The following is a 19,288-nucleotide window of genomic DNA, read 5'->3' as shown; positions in this document are numbered from 1 at the left end:
ATCTTCAACATCCATTGACAGAAGTCAATAGAAAATGTCTAAAATTGATATAATAAAAAAAGTAATATAAGCATATTATTTAGAAGTTGGAGGTAAGTGCCAGAGAAACAGCTAAGAGAGATGAAAACAGTTGTTTCTGGGAAGCAGGAGCTCAGTGAGTAGAAGTGAGATGAAGGACTTCCACTTTATTATAAGCCTTATATACTTTGACTTTTGTAATAACTGTACGCATTGTTTGGGGGAAAATAAAACTATTTTTAAAGTATAATACAGAAAGCTAAAAAGCAACAGGAAACTGAGGGAAATACTTCTTTTTTTTTCTTTTTCTCTTTTTTTTTTTAACAGCAGCACTTTTATTTCTACTTACACAATGACGTGTTGCTGGGGACTGATGTTCTCACATAACAGTAGAAAACCAAAATTCATTGTCATCTCTTTAAAGAATCCAGAATTGCATACAAAAAAAAAAACCTTACATAAATTAAAAGGATAAATACATTTACAGGTATAAATGCAAACTACTTCCAACTCAAGGCAAGTAACAGTCCATGGTGTTCTAGCAGGAAAACATCAGCTAAGAAAGAAAACTGGGTCCTATGGCTTGGACTTTTCCAACCCTGACAGACCAGCAGGACAGAAACAATTAGTTCAGGAGCCCATGCGAGCCTCTAGAGAAATTCCAGAACACCCGGCCCTGACACATTAATACCCTGCACAGATCAGAGACTGCTGGCCACACAGACTCACCAAGCCACAGACTTGTCTTCCACAAGCATGTTCTTACCTCAGCCATGAAGTGACCAAACCACATGTATGTACTAAGGGTTGAAATCAAAGATATGTACAGGGTATTAAACAAATACCAAGGGGAACAGTTAACTTGAATACAAGGTCAAAATCAGCAACAAGTTCTACAATCCAGTGCTTGTATCAGACACAAGCTTCAAGGACAATTTCTTTGTGAAGGCTATTCCAGTTTTGTGAGGCTAGCATGAGGTGTATGCATTTGCCAAGGGCAAATTTATACTTCTGAATTAACCCATGCAGCAAATGCTACACATCTGTTCACAGTCCATTTAGAAGCATTTGTGGTGGACGACGGAGGGGCCCAACTCATCATACTCCTGCTTGCTAATCCACATCTGCTGGAAGGTGGACAGTGAGGCCAGGATGGAGCCACCAATCCACACTGAGTACTTGCACTCGGGGGGCATGATGATCTTGATCTTCATGGAGCTGGGTGCCAGGGCGGTAATCTCTTTCTGCATCCTGTCGGCAATGCCCAGATACATGGTGGTGCCACTGGACAGCACCGTTTTGGCATACAGTTCTTTGCAGATGTCCACATCACACTTCATGATGGAGTTGAAGGTGGTCTCTTGGATGCCACAAGATTCCATGCCCTGGAAGGCTGAAATAGTGCCTCCGGTACCAGAACCACTCGTTGCCGATGGTGATGACCTGGCCATCAGGCACCTCGTAGCTCTTCTCCAGAGAGGAGGAGGATGTGCCAGTGGCCATCTTGTGCTCGAAGTCCAGGGCAATATTGCACAGCTTCTCCTTGATGTCACACACAATCTCCTGCTCAGCCATGGTGGTGAAACGGTAGCTGCACTCCGTGAGGATCTTCATGAAGTAGTCAGTCAGGTCCCAGCCAGCCAGGTCCAGATGCAGGATGGCATGGGGGAGGGTGTAGCCCTCATAGATGGGTACCGTGTGGGTGACCCCATCTCCAGAATCCATGGCAATGCCAGTGGTATGCCCAGAGGTGTAGAGGGACAGCACAGCTTGGATGGCCATGTACATGGCCAGGGTGTTGAAGACCTCAAACATGATCTGAGTCATCTCTCTGTTGGCCTTGGTCATCAGCACAAGGGGGGGCCTTGGTCATCAGCACAAGGTACTCTTCTGGGGCCACATGCAGCTTGTTGTAGAAGATGTGGTGCCAGATCTTCTCCATGTCGTCCCACCTCATTGGTGATGATGTCATGCTTGATGGAGTACTTCAGGGTCAGGATGCTGTGCTTGGTCTGGGCCTCATCGCCCACATAGGAATCCTTCTGGCTCATGCCCACCATGACACCATGGTGCCAGGGGCACCTGACAATGGAAGGGAACATGGCTCGGGAAGCGTCGCCCCAGCAAAGCCAGCTTTGTACATGCTGGAGCCAATGTCAATGAAAAGCATGGTGATTTCTTCTTCCATTGTGACCGGCAGAGGAGGGGGGTGGCAGAGTGGTGGGAGAACAGAGTCCATGGGCTGGTGGCAGTGACTGAGACCCTGAGGGAAATATTTCTAACAGTTATACAATAAGATGAATTTCCTTAATTGTATTAGTCCGTTCTCACATTGCTATATAAAGAACTACCTGAGACTGGACAATTTATAAATAAAAGAGGTTTAATTGGCTCACAGTTTACAGGCTGTACAGGAAGCATGGCTGGGGAGGCCTCAGGAGACTTAGAATCATGGCAGAAGGCAAAGGGGAAGCAGGCACATCTTACGTGGCCAGAGAAGGAGGAAGAGAGCAAAGTGGGAGGTGCTACACTTTTAAACAACCAAATCTCGTGAGAACTCATTCACTAGCATGAGAACAGCAAGGGGGAAATCTGCGCCTATGATCCAATCACCTCCCACCAGACCCCTCCTCCAACACTGGGGATTACAATTCGACATGAGATTTGAGTGGGGACACAAACCTAAATCATATCATTAATATATAACAAGTTTTAAAAATCAATTTAAAAGAGGCTAAAACAACCCGATTTAAAATGAACAAAGGACAAGAAAAGGCAGCTCACAAAAAAAGAAAAATGGTTCACAAATATTTGGAAATATTCTTAATTGTACTTATAATCAAAGAAATTCACATTAAAACAATAAAGTACATTTTTACAAACCTATCTGTTTGGCAGACAGATTTAAATCGTATTGATAATCTCAGGGTTGCCAAGTATGTGACAAAATAAAAACTCTCATTCACTGGAACAACCTACATGAAAACCACTTTGACATTTTCTATAACGTGCACAAAAATATATGTTCAAGATATAACAGAATAGCACTGTTTGTAATTACAAGTAATAGAAAGCAACCCAAATAACCTGTGCCTATGAATTGGATGGCTAAATTAATCATGGTACCTTCAAGCACTGGGATACTATGCAGCAGTCAGAATGAAGAAGCTTTCTCTGTACTGATATGGAAAGTTTGCCAAGATACATTAAGTAGAACAGGATTGGAGGAGGTGGCCCAAGATAGTTGAACAGAACCCTCCATTGATTGTCTCTACTGCAGGAACACCAAAATTGAACAACTATCCACACAAGAAAGCACCTTCAAAAGAACCAAAAATCAGGTGAGTGATGACAGTACTTAGTTTTAACATCCTACCAAGGAAAGAGGCACTGAAGAGCGTAGAAAAGATGGTCTTGAGTTGTCTACACCACTCATCCGCCATTCTCCAGCAGTACCTTGTGGTGCTGAGAGAGTCCGTGTGTTTGGAGGAGGAAGAGTGAAGTAATTGTGAAACTTTGCATTGGAACTCAGTGCTGCCCTGTCACAGCCAAAAGCAACACAGGACAGAATTCAGCAGGTTCCCATGGAAGAGCATTTGGATCAGCCCTAGCCAGAAGGAAATAATCCATTCCAGCAGTTGGAAACTAAGTTCCAGCTAGCCCCACCACTGTAGGCTAAAGTGCTCTGGAATCCTAAATAAACTTAAAAGGCAGTCTCAGACATAAAGTCTACCATTCCTGGGCAAGTCCTGATGCTGGGCTGGGCTTGGAGCCGGTGGACTTGCAGTGCATGCAACCCAGTGAGACACCACCTGGGGCAGCCAAGGGAGTGCTTGCATGACCCCTCCCCCAACTCCAGGCAGCACAGCTTGCAGCTCCAGCAGAAACTCCTTTTGCTTAAGGGCAGAAGAGGGGAGAATGAAGAGGACATTTGTCTTGCAAATTGGATACCTGCTCAGCTACAGTCTAATAGGGTAACAGGGCAGAGTTCTGAAGCCTCCATTCTAGGACCTAGTTTCCAGGCAACATTTCTAGACCCACCTTGGGCCAGAAAGTAACCTCCTCCCCTGAAGGGAAGGACCCAGAATTCATCACCTGGTGAATAAAGAGCCCTTGGTCCTTGAATAAACATTAGCAGCAGCCAGGCAGTAGTTGCCACAAGCCTTGCATGAGACCCAGTACCATGTTGGCTTCAGGTGTGACCCAGCACATTCTCAGCTGTGGTGGCCACAGGAAGGTAATCCTGCTTGAGGAAGAAAGAGGGAAGAGTAAAAAGAACTTTGTCTTACAACTTGGATACCAGCTCAGCCACAGTAAAATAAAGCACCAAGTAGATTTCTAAAGTTCCCAATTCCAGACCCTACTAGCTCCTGGATGGCATTTGCAGACCTACCCTGGGTCAGAAGGGAACCCACTGCCCTGAAGGGAAAGAGCTCAGGCCTGGCAGGATTCACCACCTCCTGGTGACTAAAGAGCTCTTGGACCTTGAATAAACATCAGGTAGCCAGGCAACAGTCACAACAGGCCTTAGACAAGACCCAGTACTATGCTGGCTTCAGTAATGACCCAACACAGGTGCAGTGATGGTGGTCTTTGGAGTGCTTGTGTCACTCCTCCCCAGCTCCAGGCAGCTCAGCAGAAAGAGAGAAAGAGAGGCTTCATTTGTTTGTTTGTTTGAGGGAGAGTGAGGGAAGAAAACAAGAGGCTCTGGCTGGTAATCCAAAAAATTCTCTCAGATCTTACTTAAGGCCACCAAGGCAGTATTTCTACCAGTCTGTAAGAGTCACAGCATTACTGGACTTAGCATGCCTCCTAATGCAGTTATGGCTGCAGTGACCAAAGACTTAGATCACAATACTCAATTCTCTTTGAATACTTGGGAAACTTTATCAAGAAGGACAGGTGCAAACAAGCCCAGACTTTGAAGATTAGAATAAATACCTAACTCTTCAATGCCCAGACATTGATAAACATCCACAAATATCAAGATCATCCCAGAAAATATGATCTCACCAAATAAACTGAATAAGGCACCAGTGAACAATTTCAGAGTGACAGAGATAAGTGACCTTTCAGACAGAGAATTCGAAACAGCTGTTGTGAAAAAGCTAAGCAAAATTCAATATAACATAAAGAATTGAAAATCCTATCAGATAAACTTAATAAGAGAATGAAATAATTTTTTAAAAGTCAAGCAGAGATTCTAAAGCTGAAATATTCAACTGACAAATTGAAGAATGCCTCAGAGTCTCTCAACAGCAAAATTGATCAGGCAGAAGAAAGAATTAGTGTGCTTGAAGACAGGCTATTTGAAAATACAGAGGCAGGAGAGACAAAAGAAAAAAAGAATAAAAAGAATAAAGTACACCTACAAGATCTATAAAATAGTGCCCAAATGGCAAATCTAAGAGTAATTGGCCTTAAAGAGGAGGTAGAGAGAGAGGGATAATGGTAGAAAATTTATTCAATAAGATAATAATGAAAACTTTCCAAACCTGCAGAAAGATATCAATATTCAAATACAAGAAAGTTATAGGATGCCAAGCAGATTTAACCCAAATAAGACTACATCAAGACATTTAATAATCAAACTCCCAAAGATGAAGGATAAAGAGGGGATCCTAAAAGTAGCTAGAGAAAAGAAACAAATACCATACTATGGCGCTCTGGTACACCTGGCAGTAGACTTTTCAGTGGAAAGTTTATAGGCTAGGAGAGAGTGTCATCATAAATTTACAGAGCTGAAAAAAACCCTTTTATTTTAAAGTAGTATATCCAACAAAAATATTCTTCAAACAAGAAAGAGACATAAAGACTTTCCCAGATGAACAAAAGCTGAGGGGTTTTATTAACATCAGATTTGATGTTAAAAAAAATACCAGAAAGAGTTCTTCAATCTGAAATAAAATGACATTAACAAGCAATAAGAAATCATCTGAAGGTACAAAACTCACTGGTAATAGTAAATACACAGAAAACTATAAGATATTATAACACTGTAATCGTGGTGTGTAAAGTACTCATATCTTAAGTAGAAAGCCAAAAAGATGAACCAATCAAAAATAATAACTACAACAACTTTTTAAGACATAGTATACTAAGACATAAATAGAAACAACAAAAAGTTAAAAGGCGGGGGTAATGAAGTTAAGCATTTTTATTAGTTTTTTGTTTGCTTGTTTTTACAATCAAGAGTTGTCATCAGTTTAAAATGATGGGTTATAAGATGTTATTTGCAAGCTTCATAGTAGCCTCAAATCAAAAACCTACAACAGATACACAAGAAATAAAAAGCAAGAAATAGAAACACATGACCATAGAAAATTACTTTCACAAAAAGGAAGACAGGAAGGAAGGAAGAAAGAAGACTACAAAACAACCAGAAAACAAATAACAAAATGACAGGAGTAAGTCTTTACTTATCAATAATAACACTGAATGCAAATGTACTAAACTCTTCGATCAAAAGACAGAGTGGCTGAATAGATTAAAAAACAAGATTTTATGATCTGTTTCCTGCAATAAACATACTTCATCTATAAGACACAGATACACAGATAGACTGAAAATAAAGGGATGGAAAAAGATATTCCATGGAAATGAAAACCAAAAAAGCAGGAGTAGCTATATTTATATCAGACAGAATAGATCTCAAGACAAAAACTATAAAAAGAGACAAAGAAGGTTATTATATAATGATAAAGAGGTCAATTCAGCAAGAAGACATAACAATTTTAAATATGTATGCACCCAACATTGGAGTACCTAGATACATAAAGCAAATATTATTAGAGCTAAAGAGAAATACATTCCAATACAATAATAGCTGGAGACTTCAACACCCTACCTTCAGCATTGGACAGATCATTCAGACAGAAAAAATCAACAAAGAAGCATCAGACTTAACCTGCACTATACACCAAATGGACCTAATAGATATTTATAGAACATTTCATACTATGGCTGCAGAATACACATTCTTCTCCTCAACACATGGATTGTTCTCAAGGATTGATCATATGTTAGGTCACAAAACAAGTGTTTAAAAACTCAAAAAAATTGAAATCATATCAAGTATCTTCTCTCACCACAAGGGAATAAAACTAGAAATCAATAGCAAGAGGAACTCTGGAAACTCTACAAACACATGGAAATTAAAGAATATGCTCCTGAATGACCAGTGGATCAATGAAGAAATTAAAAGAGGCTTAAAAATATCTTGAAACAAATGAAAATGGAAACACAGTACAGCAAAACCTATGGGATACAGCAAAAGCAGTACTAAGAGGAAAACTTATAGTAATAAGCACCTATATCAAAAAAGTAGGAAAAAACTTAAACAACAAATGATGCATTTTAAAGAACTAGAAAAGCAAGAGCAAATCAAACCTAAAATTAGTAGAAGAGAAATAATAAAGATCAGAGCAGAAATAAATGAATGAGAAGGTCCTAGCCAGAGCAATCAGGCAAGAGAATGAAATAAAAGGCATCCAAATTGGAATAGGAAGTCAAGCTATCTCTGCTTGCCAATGATATAATCATATACCTGGAAAACCTAAAGACTCCTCCAAAAGACTCGTAGATTTGATGAACAAATTCAGTAAAGTCTCAGATTACAAAATCAATGTATACAAATAAGTAGCACTGCTATACACCAACAACAACCAAACTGAAAATCAAATCAAGAACTCAATCTCATTTATAATAGCTGCAAAAATTAAAATAAAATACCTAAGAATATACTTAACCAAGTAGGTGAGAGATCTCTACAAGCAGAATTACAAAACTGCTGAAAGAAATCATAGATATGATACAAACAAATGGAAACACATCCCATGCTCATGAATTGGAAGAATCAATATCATGAAAATGACCATACTGCCCAAAGCAATCTACAGATTCAATGCAATTCCTATCAAACTACCAATATTATTTTTCACAGAATTAGAAAAAAAATCCTAAAATTCATATGGAACCAAATAAGAGCCCAAATAATTAAAACAATCCTAAGGAAAAAGATCAAATAGGGACCATCACATTACCTAAGTTCAACTTATACTACAAGATTATAGTAATCGAACAGCATGGTTCTGATATAAAAATAGATAATTTAGACCAACGAAACAGAATAGAGAACCCAGAAACAAAACCTAGTATTTACAACCAACTGATATTCAACAAAGAATACAAAAACATAAATTGAGGAAAAGACACCCTATTCAATAAATGGTGCTGGGAACACTGGATAGCCACATGTAGGAGAATGAAACTGGATGCCTATCTCTCACTATATACAAAAATCAAATCAAGATGGATCAAAGACTTAAGTAAAATACCTGAAACCATAAACATTCTAGAAGAAAACTTAGAGAAAACTCTTCTGGACATTAGCCTAGGTAAAGAATTTATTACTAAGACCGCAAAAGTAAATGCAACAAAAACAAAAATAAATAAATGAGACCTGATTAAACTAAAATGCTTCTGCACAGCAAAATAAATAATTATCAGAGTAAACAGACAACCCACAGAATGGGAGAAAATATGTGCAAGCTATGCATCCAGAAAGGAATATCCATAATCTACAAGGACCATGGAATAATATGCAGCCATAAAAAATGATGAGTTCATGTCCTTTGTAGGGACATGGATGAAATTGGAAATCATCATTCTCAGTAAACTATCGCAAGAACAAAAAACCAAACACCACATATTCTCACTCATAGGTGGGAATTGAACAATGAGAACACATGGACACAGGAAGGGGAACATCACACTCTGGGGACTGTTGTGGGGTGTGGGGAGGGGGGAGGGATAGCATTGGGAGATATACCTAATGCTAGATGACGAGTTAGTGGGCGCAGCGCACCAGCATGTCACATGTATACATATGTAACTAACCTGCACATTGTGCACATGTACCCTAAAACTTAAAGTATAATAATAATAATAAATAATAATAATTCACTTATTTAAAAAAAGCGGCAAGAAAAAAAAAGTAATCCCATCAAAAATGGGCAAATGACAAGACGTTTCTCAAAAGAAGATACACAAATAGCCAACAAACATATGAAAAAATGCTCAACATCACTAGTCATCAGGGGAATGCAAATTAAAACCACAATGGTATATCACCTTACTCCAGCCAAAATGGCCATTATTAAAAAGTCAAAAAAAGCAATAGATGTTGGAATAGAGGTGGTGAAAAGGGAATGTTTATGCACTGCTGGTGGGAATGTAAGTTAGTACAAACTCTATGGAAAAAAGTATGGAGATTTCTTAAAGAACTAAAAGTAATCCATTAATAGATCCAGCAGTCCCACTACTGGGTATTTCCCCAAAGGAAAAGAAGTCATCATATCCAAAAGATACCTATACACGTATGTTTATCACAGTACAACTCACAATTGCAAAGATATAGAACCAACCTAACTGCCCATCAACCAATGAGTGGATAAAGAAAATGTGGTATGTGTATATGTATGTATGTATGTGTGTGTATATGTGTGTATATATATATAAAACGCCCTGGAATACTACTCAGCCTTAAAAAGAATGAAAGCTCTCTTTTGCAGCAACTTGGATGGAGCTGGAGGCCATTATTCTAAGTGAAGTAACTCAAGAATGGAAAACCAAATACGGTATGTTCTCACCTATAAGTGGGAGCTAAGCTATAGGTATGCAAAGGCATACTGAGTGGTATAATGAACTTGAGACTCAGAAATGGGGAGGGTGGGAGTGGGGTGAAGGATAAGAAACTACATATTGGGTGCAATGTACACTACTCAGGTGATGGGTGCAGTAAAATCTCAGACTTCACCACTATACAATTCATCTATGTAAACAAAAACCACTTGTATTCCAAAATCTATTGAAATTATATATTTTTGAAAAAATAGAAAGGAAAAGAAATACAAGTGTTAGTGAACTGAAGAAATAAGAGTTTCATACATTGCTAGCAGAAATGTAAAAAGGTGTAGTCACTTGGAAACATTTAGAAGTTCCTTAAAAAGTTAAATACAGAACTATTTCTATATCAGCAATTCCACTGCTAGGTATACACCCAAGAGATATTAAAACATAGGACCACAAAAAAAACTTGCAATTGAATGTTTATAGCAGCATTATTTCTAGGAGACAAAAGTAGAAACCCAATGTTCATCAACAAATGAATGGATAAACAAACTGTGTTATATAGATACAATGGAATATTATTCAGCTATAAAAAGGAACTAAGTACTGACATATGCTGCAACTTGAACCTTGAAAACATTATGCTAAGCAAGAGAAGCTCGACGTAAAAAGACATATATTGTATGGTTTGCTTTTTGATCCAGAATAGGTAAATCCATAGAAATGAAAGCAGATTGGAGGTTACCAGAGGATGGGGAGAGGGAGGAATGGGGAGTGACTATGTATGGCTGTTTTGTGAAGTGATAAAAAAGCTTTCAAATTAGAGCTGGTGTTTATACAATATTACGAATACACTAAATATCACCATATTGTACTTTAAAATGGTTCATTGTATATTATATAAATTTCCCCACAATTAAAAAAAACTTTATATAGAAAAATATAGAGCTCATTTTTTAAAGAGATATATTTCAGGAATTAATTTTTAGCCTTTTCCAAAATTGTTCTTTTAAAGTTACTTACCAAATAACTAACTTATTTATTGAGCCCCTGCTACACATTCGGTATGCTTTTTCTTCCTACTCCAATGGCATTCAAATTTGGACTCTTCTCTTGATGCTCTAACATTGAAAATAACCTATCCCTTATAAGAAAAAAAAGAAATAAATGAATGAAATGAAAAAAATACAAAAGATCAATGAAATAAAAAGTCATTTTTTGAAAAGATAAATAAAATCAACAAACCTTTATGCAGACTAAGAAAAAAAGATCCAAATAAGTAAAATCAGAGATGAAAAAGGAGACATTACAACTGATACCACAGAAATTCAAAGGATCGTTAGAAACTACTATGAGTAACTATATGCCAATCAATTTGAAAACCTAGAGGAAGTGAATAAATTCCTGGACACACACACCTACCAAGATTGAACCATGAAGAAATTCAAAACCTGATACACCAATAACAAGTAACGAGATTGAAGCCATAATAAAAAGTCTCAGCAAAATAATGCCTAGGACCTGATGGCTTCACTGCTGAATTCTACCAAACATTTAAAGAAGAAACAGTATCAATTCTAGTCAAACTATTCCAAAAAATAAAGGAGGAAGGAATACTTCCAAACCCATTCTATGCGGCCAGTATTATCCCGATACCAAAACCAGACAAAGACCCATCAAAAAAAGAAAACTACAAGTCAACGTCTCTGATAAACATTGATGCAAAAATTCTCAACGTGATACTAGCAAACCAAATTCAACAACACATTAAAAGGATCATTCATCATGACCAAGTGGGATTTATACCAGGGATGCAAGAGATAGTTTCACATATGCAAATAAATCAATGTGATATATCATATCAACAGAATGAAGGACAAAAACTATATGATCATTTCAGTTGATCCTGAAAAAGCATTTGATAAAGTTCAACATCCTTTCATGATAAAAAAGAAAAACCTCAAAAAACTGGGTATAGAAGGAACATACCTCAACACAATGAAAGCCATATATGACAAACCCTCAGCTAATATCATACTGAATCAGGAAAAACTGAAAGCTTTTCCTCTGAGATCTAGATCAAGATAAGGATGCCCACTGTCACCACTGTTATTCAACATAGTACTAGAAGTCCTAGATAGAGCAATCAGGCAAGAGAAAGAAAGAAAGGGCATCTAAATTGGAAAGGAAAAAGATAAATTATCCTTGTATTTATATCCAGGATATATATCCTTGTAAGTATATCCTTTGATATACTTAAGTATATACTTTGGTATACTTTGTATATACTTTGATATACCTATATGATATATATCATTTACTAGTATTTATATCCTTTTACAAGGATATCCAAATTATCTTTGTAAAATATCCAGATGGTATTTTCTTATATTTAGGAAAATCTAAAGACTCCACAAAAAATCTACTAGAACTAATAAACAAATTCAGTAAAGTTCCAGGATGCAAAATTGACATACTAAAATCAGTAGTATTCATACATGCCAATGGCAAACAACCTGGAAAAGAAATCAAAAAACTAATCCCATTTACATAGCCATAAATAAAATAAAATGGCTAGGAATAAACTTAACCAAAGAAGTAAAAGATCTCTACAATAAAAACTATACAGCACTGATGCAAGAAATGGAAGAGAACACCGAAGAATGGAAAAATATTCCATGTTCATGAATAGGAAGAATCAATATTGTTAAAATGTCCATGCTATAATACCTAAAGCAATCTTCAGATTCAATGCCATCCCAAATGTACTATAAACTATTGACGTTCTTCACAAAATACTACTGACATTCAAAATACTAATGACATTCTTCACAAAAATAAAAAAAAAAATCTGAAAATTTAAATGAACCACAAAAGATCCAGAATAGCCAAAACCATCCTGAGCAGAAAGAACAAAACTGGAGGAATCACATTACCTCCCTTCGAATTATACTACAGAGCTATAATAAATGGTACTGGCATAAAAACAGACACATAGACCAATGAACAGAATAGAGAACCCAGAAACAAATCCCTACATCTACAGTGAGCTCATTTTCAGCAAAAGGGCCAAGAACACACATTGGAGAAAGAACAGTCTCTTCAATAAATGGCACTGTAGAAACTGGATATCCATATGCAGGGGAATGAAACTAGACTCATCTCTCACCATATACAAAAATCAAATAAAATGGATTAAAGACTTAAATCTAAGACCTCAAACTATGAAACCACTATAAGAAAACTTTGGGGAAAATCTTCAGGACATTGGCCTGGGCAAAGATTTCTTGAGTAGTACTCCACAAACACAGGCAACAAAAGCAAAAAAGGGCAAGTGAGATCATATCAAGTTAAAAAGCTTCTGCATAGCAAAGAAAACAGTCAACAAAGTGAAGAGACAACCCACAGAATGAAAGAAAATATTTGCAAACTATCCATCTGACAAATGATTAATAACCAGAATGTATAAGGAGCTCAAACAATTCAATAGGACAAAAATCTGATAATCTGATTTTAAAATGGGCAAAAGATTTGAATAGATATTTCCCAAAAGAAGTTGCACAAATGACAAACAGGTATATGAAAAGGTGCTCAACGTCATTGACCATCAGAGAAATGCTAATCAAAACTACAATGAGATAGCGTCTCACCCCAATTAAAATGGCTTGTATCCAAAAGACAGGCAATAGGCTGGTGAGGATGTGGAGAAAAGGGAACCCTGATACACTGTTAGTAGGAATGTAAATTTGTACATTCACTATGGAGAACAGTATAGAGGTTCCTCAAAAAGCTAAAAATAGAGCTATTATACAATCCAGCAATCCCACTGCTAGGTATATAACCAAAAGAAAGGAAATCAGTATATCAAAGAGACACTTGCACTTTCATGTTTATTGCAGCACTAGCCACAATAGCCAAGATTTGGAATCAACCCAAGTGTCCATCAACAGACGAATGGATAAAGAAAATATGGTACATATACACAATGGAGTACTATTCAGCCATAGAGAGATCAAGATCCTGTCATTTGCAACAACATGAATGGAACTGGAGGACATCACGTTAAGTGAAATAAGCCAGGCACAGAAAGACAAGCTTTACATGCTCTCACTTATTTGTGGGAGCTAGAAATTAAAACATTTGGACTCATGCAAATGGAGAGTATTACAGAATAATCATTACCAGAGACTGGGAAGAGTAGTGGGGAGGGGGAGTGGGGATGGTTAATGGGTACAAAAAAGATTACATAAAATTGAGTATTTTATAAAAGCACAACAGGGTGATTAAAGTCAACAACAGTTTATAGAATATTTTAAAATAACCAAAAGAGTATAACTGGAGTGTTTGTAACACAAAGAAAGGATAAATTCTTGAGGTGATAGATACCCCCATTTGCCCTGATGTGATTATTATGCATTGTATGCCTATATCAAAATACCTCCTGTTTGTACCCATAAAAATTATGTACCCATAAAAAATTTATGTACCCATAAAAATTATGTACCTATAAAAAACTATGTACCCATGAAAATTAAAAATAATTATTTTTTAAAAAGATACTATTAAGTAAAAAAAATGAGGATTCAAGTTTGTTGTATTCTACTTTTTGGATAAAAAGACAAGGGAAAATATATCTTTATATTTGATTTTATAAAGAAACTCTGGAAAGATACACAAGAAATTAATACAAATGGTTTCCTGTTTAACAGTAGCAATAGTGGAAAATGAACATGAGTGAACCAGACTTTTCATTGTATATCTATTGCTTGAATTTCTAACTATGTGAATGTTATTACATTAATACCTGCTTTAAAATGCAATGAAATGTGAATAAACAAATAAACAAGAATGAAGTAGATCATATGTACTGATTTGCAAAGATTTCCATAATATGTCAAATGAAAATGCCATACATTCCTTAGGTCTAGTGGAAAGAAAAGTCAGGGAATCTCAAGTTTCACTGGATGGGACTGCCAAGGGCATTCCAAGGATCCTTGGTAGAGAGGCAGGAACAGCTCCCTTGGGAAGAGGTGGTTTGGATTGACCACTGCCAGCTTACTACCTACTCTCAACTGTTGGGGGAGGTTGGAGAGGACAAGGGGATTGCAAAGGGCCCCTTCTTGGACCAGAGCAATTTGAGTCCTTGTGGCCATGGGAGGGATGAGGATTTGTGATCCCCCTGTTCTCCTGTTCTGCCTTCTTAAGAAGGGGCACAATTTACATGAAAAATTAAGACTAGACCCAGCCCTACCTAGTGGCTGAAGGAACTCCAAGACACACTTTCCCCTGGGGCCTCCATGTGAGGACAAATCTAATGGAGCATCTAGTTCTCCTACTGAGAACATTCAATTAAGCTAGATGTGCAAGTCACAGGGGCATTGCCCAGGAGTGGAAACCTGTGTACAAGCTGAGCAAACATTCCAGCCAATGGCCCTTTGCCTGCTAAGGGAATGCCTTCTTACATCAAGAGGAAGAAGAAAGCAGGACAGAGCTCGGCGAGCCTGGGTGGGCCTGGGCCTGGGCCAGAGAGAGACTGCTTGCCTGAAGGAAGCCAGCCCAGGAGCCCAGCTGCTGCAGTCAGATGCTCCCAAGGACAGCAGGTAAATTCCTGAGAGTCCTTGCTGTGCTCACTCTTAACTGACTGATTTATCTCAGAATCAAGCTTCTAGGGAGACCCACCTCTGCTCTTTTTCATGTAGTCTCCAGAAAGCTTCATGTAACCTGGAAAGATTGGTTATAGTTGATCATTTTCCTCCATCTTAAAAGTCACCTGAAGAATTCCACAAAGACTGAGGTAAGTAAATTCAGAAATGGAGTCACCCAGGCAACTGAGAAAATGGAATGTCCAGGTATGTGATTTGTGAGTGTAGTGGACAGAGTTGGGGGCCCTAGGACAGAACTTTTGAAATTGGGCTCTGCTACCAATTTTAAGATTGTGGTGTTCCTTAAATGGAAGGTGTAGGCAATAGTGGCTGAGTTATTGAGTAGCACTTGCTTTTTCTCATCCACTATCCCTCACTTTTTCCCCTCAGTACCACCCCCAGTTCCTACACATACATAGATCTGGAACAGAAGAATATGCTGAAGCTGTGTTTTGTTGAGGGCTTAGGACAAGTCACACACTTACTAGGAGTTTGGTCTGTCGCCCCCATATCTAGTTACTATCTTGGAACAAACACATACTATGTGCCAGGACTCTGTTAAGAGCTTTTTGGTTTTTTGGTGTTGTTTAATTCTTACAATGACCCTGATTCTCAAAGAATGAATCTGAGACTCAGAAACGTTACGGATCCCCCAGTTAGGAAGCGTTGAAACGTAGATTCAAAACTTGGTGTGGCTGACTCCAAACTTTAGGATTTTATTTTCCCTCTCTATTTATTTCCTCTTTTATTTCTGTTACTCTAAAACAGTAGTTCTTAACTGTGGTTGTCAAGCAGCAGCAGCAGCACCCAGGAACTTACTTAAAAACATAAATTCTTGGACCCTAACCCAAACCTATTAAGTCAGAAATTCTAGAGGTGGAGCCCAGCGATCTGTGTTGTAATAAGCCTCCAGATGATTCTAATGCTTGTTAGAGGTTGAGAACCTCTGCTCTATAAGGGTTAGTCTTAATTTTTAAAAAAATGCTTAAACTAATATCTCTCACAAACATATAGTCAATCAGTAATTACAGCCTCCTTAGCACAATTTTACTTCCCATCACTCATGTGGGTATAATACAGGATTTTAGTTTGAGTTTGTACTAAATTGCTTTTCTATAAATAATCAACATAATTATACCTTTTTTATTAAGGTATAGTTTACATACAATAAGAACGCACAGTTCACAAGGGTAGAGTTTGAATTTTACCTTTACCTGCTCTCCCTGGACCCACAAAAACTGATCTATTGTATATCACTGTAGATTAGGCTTGTTCTTTTCTAGAGTTTCATGTAAATGAAATTATATAGTATATGATCTTTTGTGTCAAGCTTCTTTCCCTCAGCATAATGTCTGTGAGATTCATCTTTGCTGTGTATATCAGGAGAGTGCTCCTTTTTACTGTCGAGTAGTATTTCACTGTGTGAATATACCACAATTTATTTATCCATCAACTCGTTGATGGAAGTCTGGGTTGTTTCCATATTGTGGCTATTATATCTGAAACTTTTTTATATCATTCAAGTACGAGAGTATATCTGAAACTAAGGTTATATGGTAAGAGTATATCTGAAACTCTTACCATATAATGATAGTTGACTGGGTTTAGAATTTTATTCAAATGTATTTTCCTGCATTATTACAAGATATTGTTCCCTTGTCATATTCCATCAGAGTTGTTGAAAAGCCTAATATCAATCTCATTATTACATTGTTCTTTTATAGGTAATCTGTATGGTTGTCTTTGTTCTCTCCGGGAAATTTTAGAATTTTATTTTTATCTACATTTGCATCACAGTATGTTCTGTGTTAATATATTCTGGGTAATCTCCTTGACTGCATCTTCTATTTCACTAATTTTTTCTTAAGCTGTGTTTAATCAACTGTTTAACCCACCTATTACCTTTTTAATTTTAGTGATTACATTTTTAAGAACTACTCTTTTTAAATTTTTAATCTGTTTTTAAAAACATTATTTTATTCCTTTTTCATGTTTTCAGTGCTTTTAAATTTTCTTTATTCATTTTAAACATAATTATTTTATAGTCTGTACCTGATTTTATTAACTGAAACTCCTGGAAATCTAATTTCACTGTATGTTTCTTCTGATGATGCTCTTGGTGGGTTACAAAGAGCATCAGTTTGTATGTGTTTGTCAGTGTGTGTTACAATTTTGGATTATGAGCTCATATTTGGCATGGCTTCATCACACAGAATTCTGGTTGATCTGGTTTTGAAGGTGTGTTCCTCTTCACAGCTTTTACATTTACTTCTTCCTGGCAGCTTAAAAATGTTAACAAGCACAGGACATTTATTATTTTAATATTTTAGCTAACAGAAAGGATAAATTCAAACCCCAAACCAAGGTCAGAGCAGAACAGAACTTTTTTTTAACCTATGTAGATCCCATGCCAAGTAGATAAACTTTTTTCTTGTCTGTTGCTGCAGATTTTGACTAATTTACACCCTCAATGAGGGAGTAGCCCTTCAAGGGCCTGCCTTTATACAGACATCTCAGTTTCAAATTTGCATCTTACACCAAGACCAATTCCTCCCCCCTCAATGCCCATGAAAACCCAAGCCCCTGGCTTAGTGCAATTAGCAACTCCTGTCTTGCCCCCAGCCCCTTCCCCTATCAGGCCAGCTTCTCATTACACATTCTTACAGGGGAGGCCTACGGGGTACTCAGTTGCAGGCGGGAGGGACGATGGAGGCCCTGGAATTTGAGCCTGGGAGGGACTATCTACTTCTCCAGCCCAGGAGGCTGAATGCTCAGTCTACAGCAGCTTCTGGCTGGACTTCACAGGATGAATCTCCAAGGTTTCTTATCTGTCTACTCCTTCCTCCACTCATTTTCCATTTGTGGTAAAGTTATTTCTTTCTCACCCCTTACCTTTCCCCATTGGCCTTTTGACAACAGCTGGGCCATTTTTCACTCTGTCTTCCTAACTCCAGTGTATTTACTGAAAGATAAATGTGCTGTTTTATATCCCTCGTACCACACACAGAGTCATTTACTTAGATTTCACAGCACAAGGATACATATATGAGAGCTGCAGTGTCATCATCAAAATAGGTCTCACTTTGGGAACTCATGGTATATCTGTCTCAGGCCACACCTCCATTCTTCACAGTCACTTCTCAGACACCACATCTTGGAATAGAGTGTCAGAGCAATAAACTAAACCCATTTCCATTGGGACAGCCCATTTGGAGAACATTCCTGAACCAAGGGTCCTTGTCCAGCTATGCCCCCACTTTGATCCAGGTGATCCTCAGCTTTCCCCTTGGATCTTAAAACAACATTCCACTACCCCTCTGCCTCCATCTGGCCTCCCTCCGGGCTCAGCTTGCTTTTAGCAGAATCATGTTCCCAGAAAACACTTTTCTCATGTCTCACCCTGCTGCTAGGAAGTCCACAGGGCACCTTGCTTCCACAGGGAAGCAAGAGAGATTTGGGCTCTCAAGTCAGGCTCCAAATCTCTTTCAAAGCTGACCTAGCACACTGTTGAAGAAAAGGATTTGGAGCCCAACAGATCTGAGTTTGAATCCTGGCTCAACCACTTACAAGTTGTGATTAGACATGTGATTTAACCTCCATGATCCTTTCTCATCTGTAAAATAAGGATGGTTAAACATAACTCACAGAGCTCTTGTAAGCTGAAACAAGATGAAGTATGCATGCTGCCTGGAACAGAGTAGAGTAGAGCTCCACAGGTGTGAATTCTGTCTTTTCAGTTTCACCAGCCTTGCTATGAGTGCTGGATTCATGGCTGATAGACTCCAGGCTTGAGGCCTGGGTACTGGTGACCCATAGTACATGTGGGGTAGACCCTGGATGTTTGTTTTCTTCCATTACTGGATGAAATGTTCTGTGTGGGACAAGGGGCACATGGAGACCCAGTCAGCCAAAAATGAGCTGCTCTAGGGCCCTGCTTATGGTGCAGGACACTAGGACACCCACGCCTGGCCATACCAGGACTTTGTTTGTGGGTTACC

At 38.0% G+C, this 19,288-nt stretch overlaps 1 pseudogene; it reads right to left on the bottom strand.

Moving 5' to 3' along the window:
- Positions 1-976: 976 nt before the first annotated feature.
- LOC470943 (actin, cytoplasmic 2-like) overlaps positions 977-19,288 on the bottom strand; it is a 105,123-nt pseudogene continuing 86,811 nt past the window's right edge.

This window comes from Pan troglodytes, chromosome 2 (assembly GCF_028858775.2).
Source record: "Pan troglodytes isolate AG18354 chromosome 2, NHGRI_mPanTro3-v2.0_pri, whole genome shotgun sequence".
In the NCBI taxonomy this organism is placed as follows: Eukaryota; Metazoa; Chordata; class Mammalia; order Primates; family Hominidae; genus Pan; species Pan troglodytes.
This window is presented reverse-complemented; position numbering and strand designations above follow the sequence as displayed.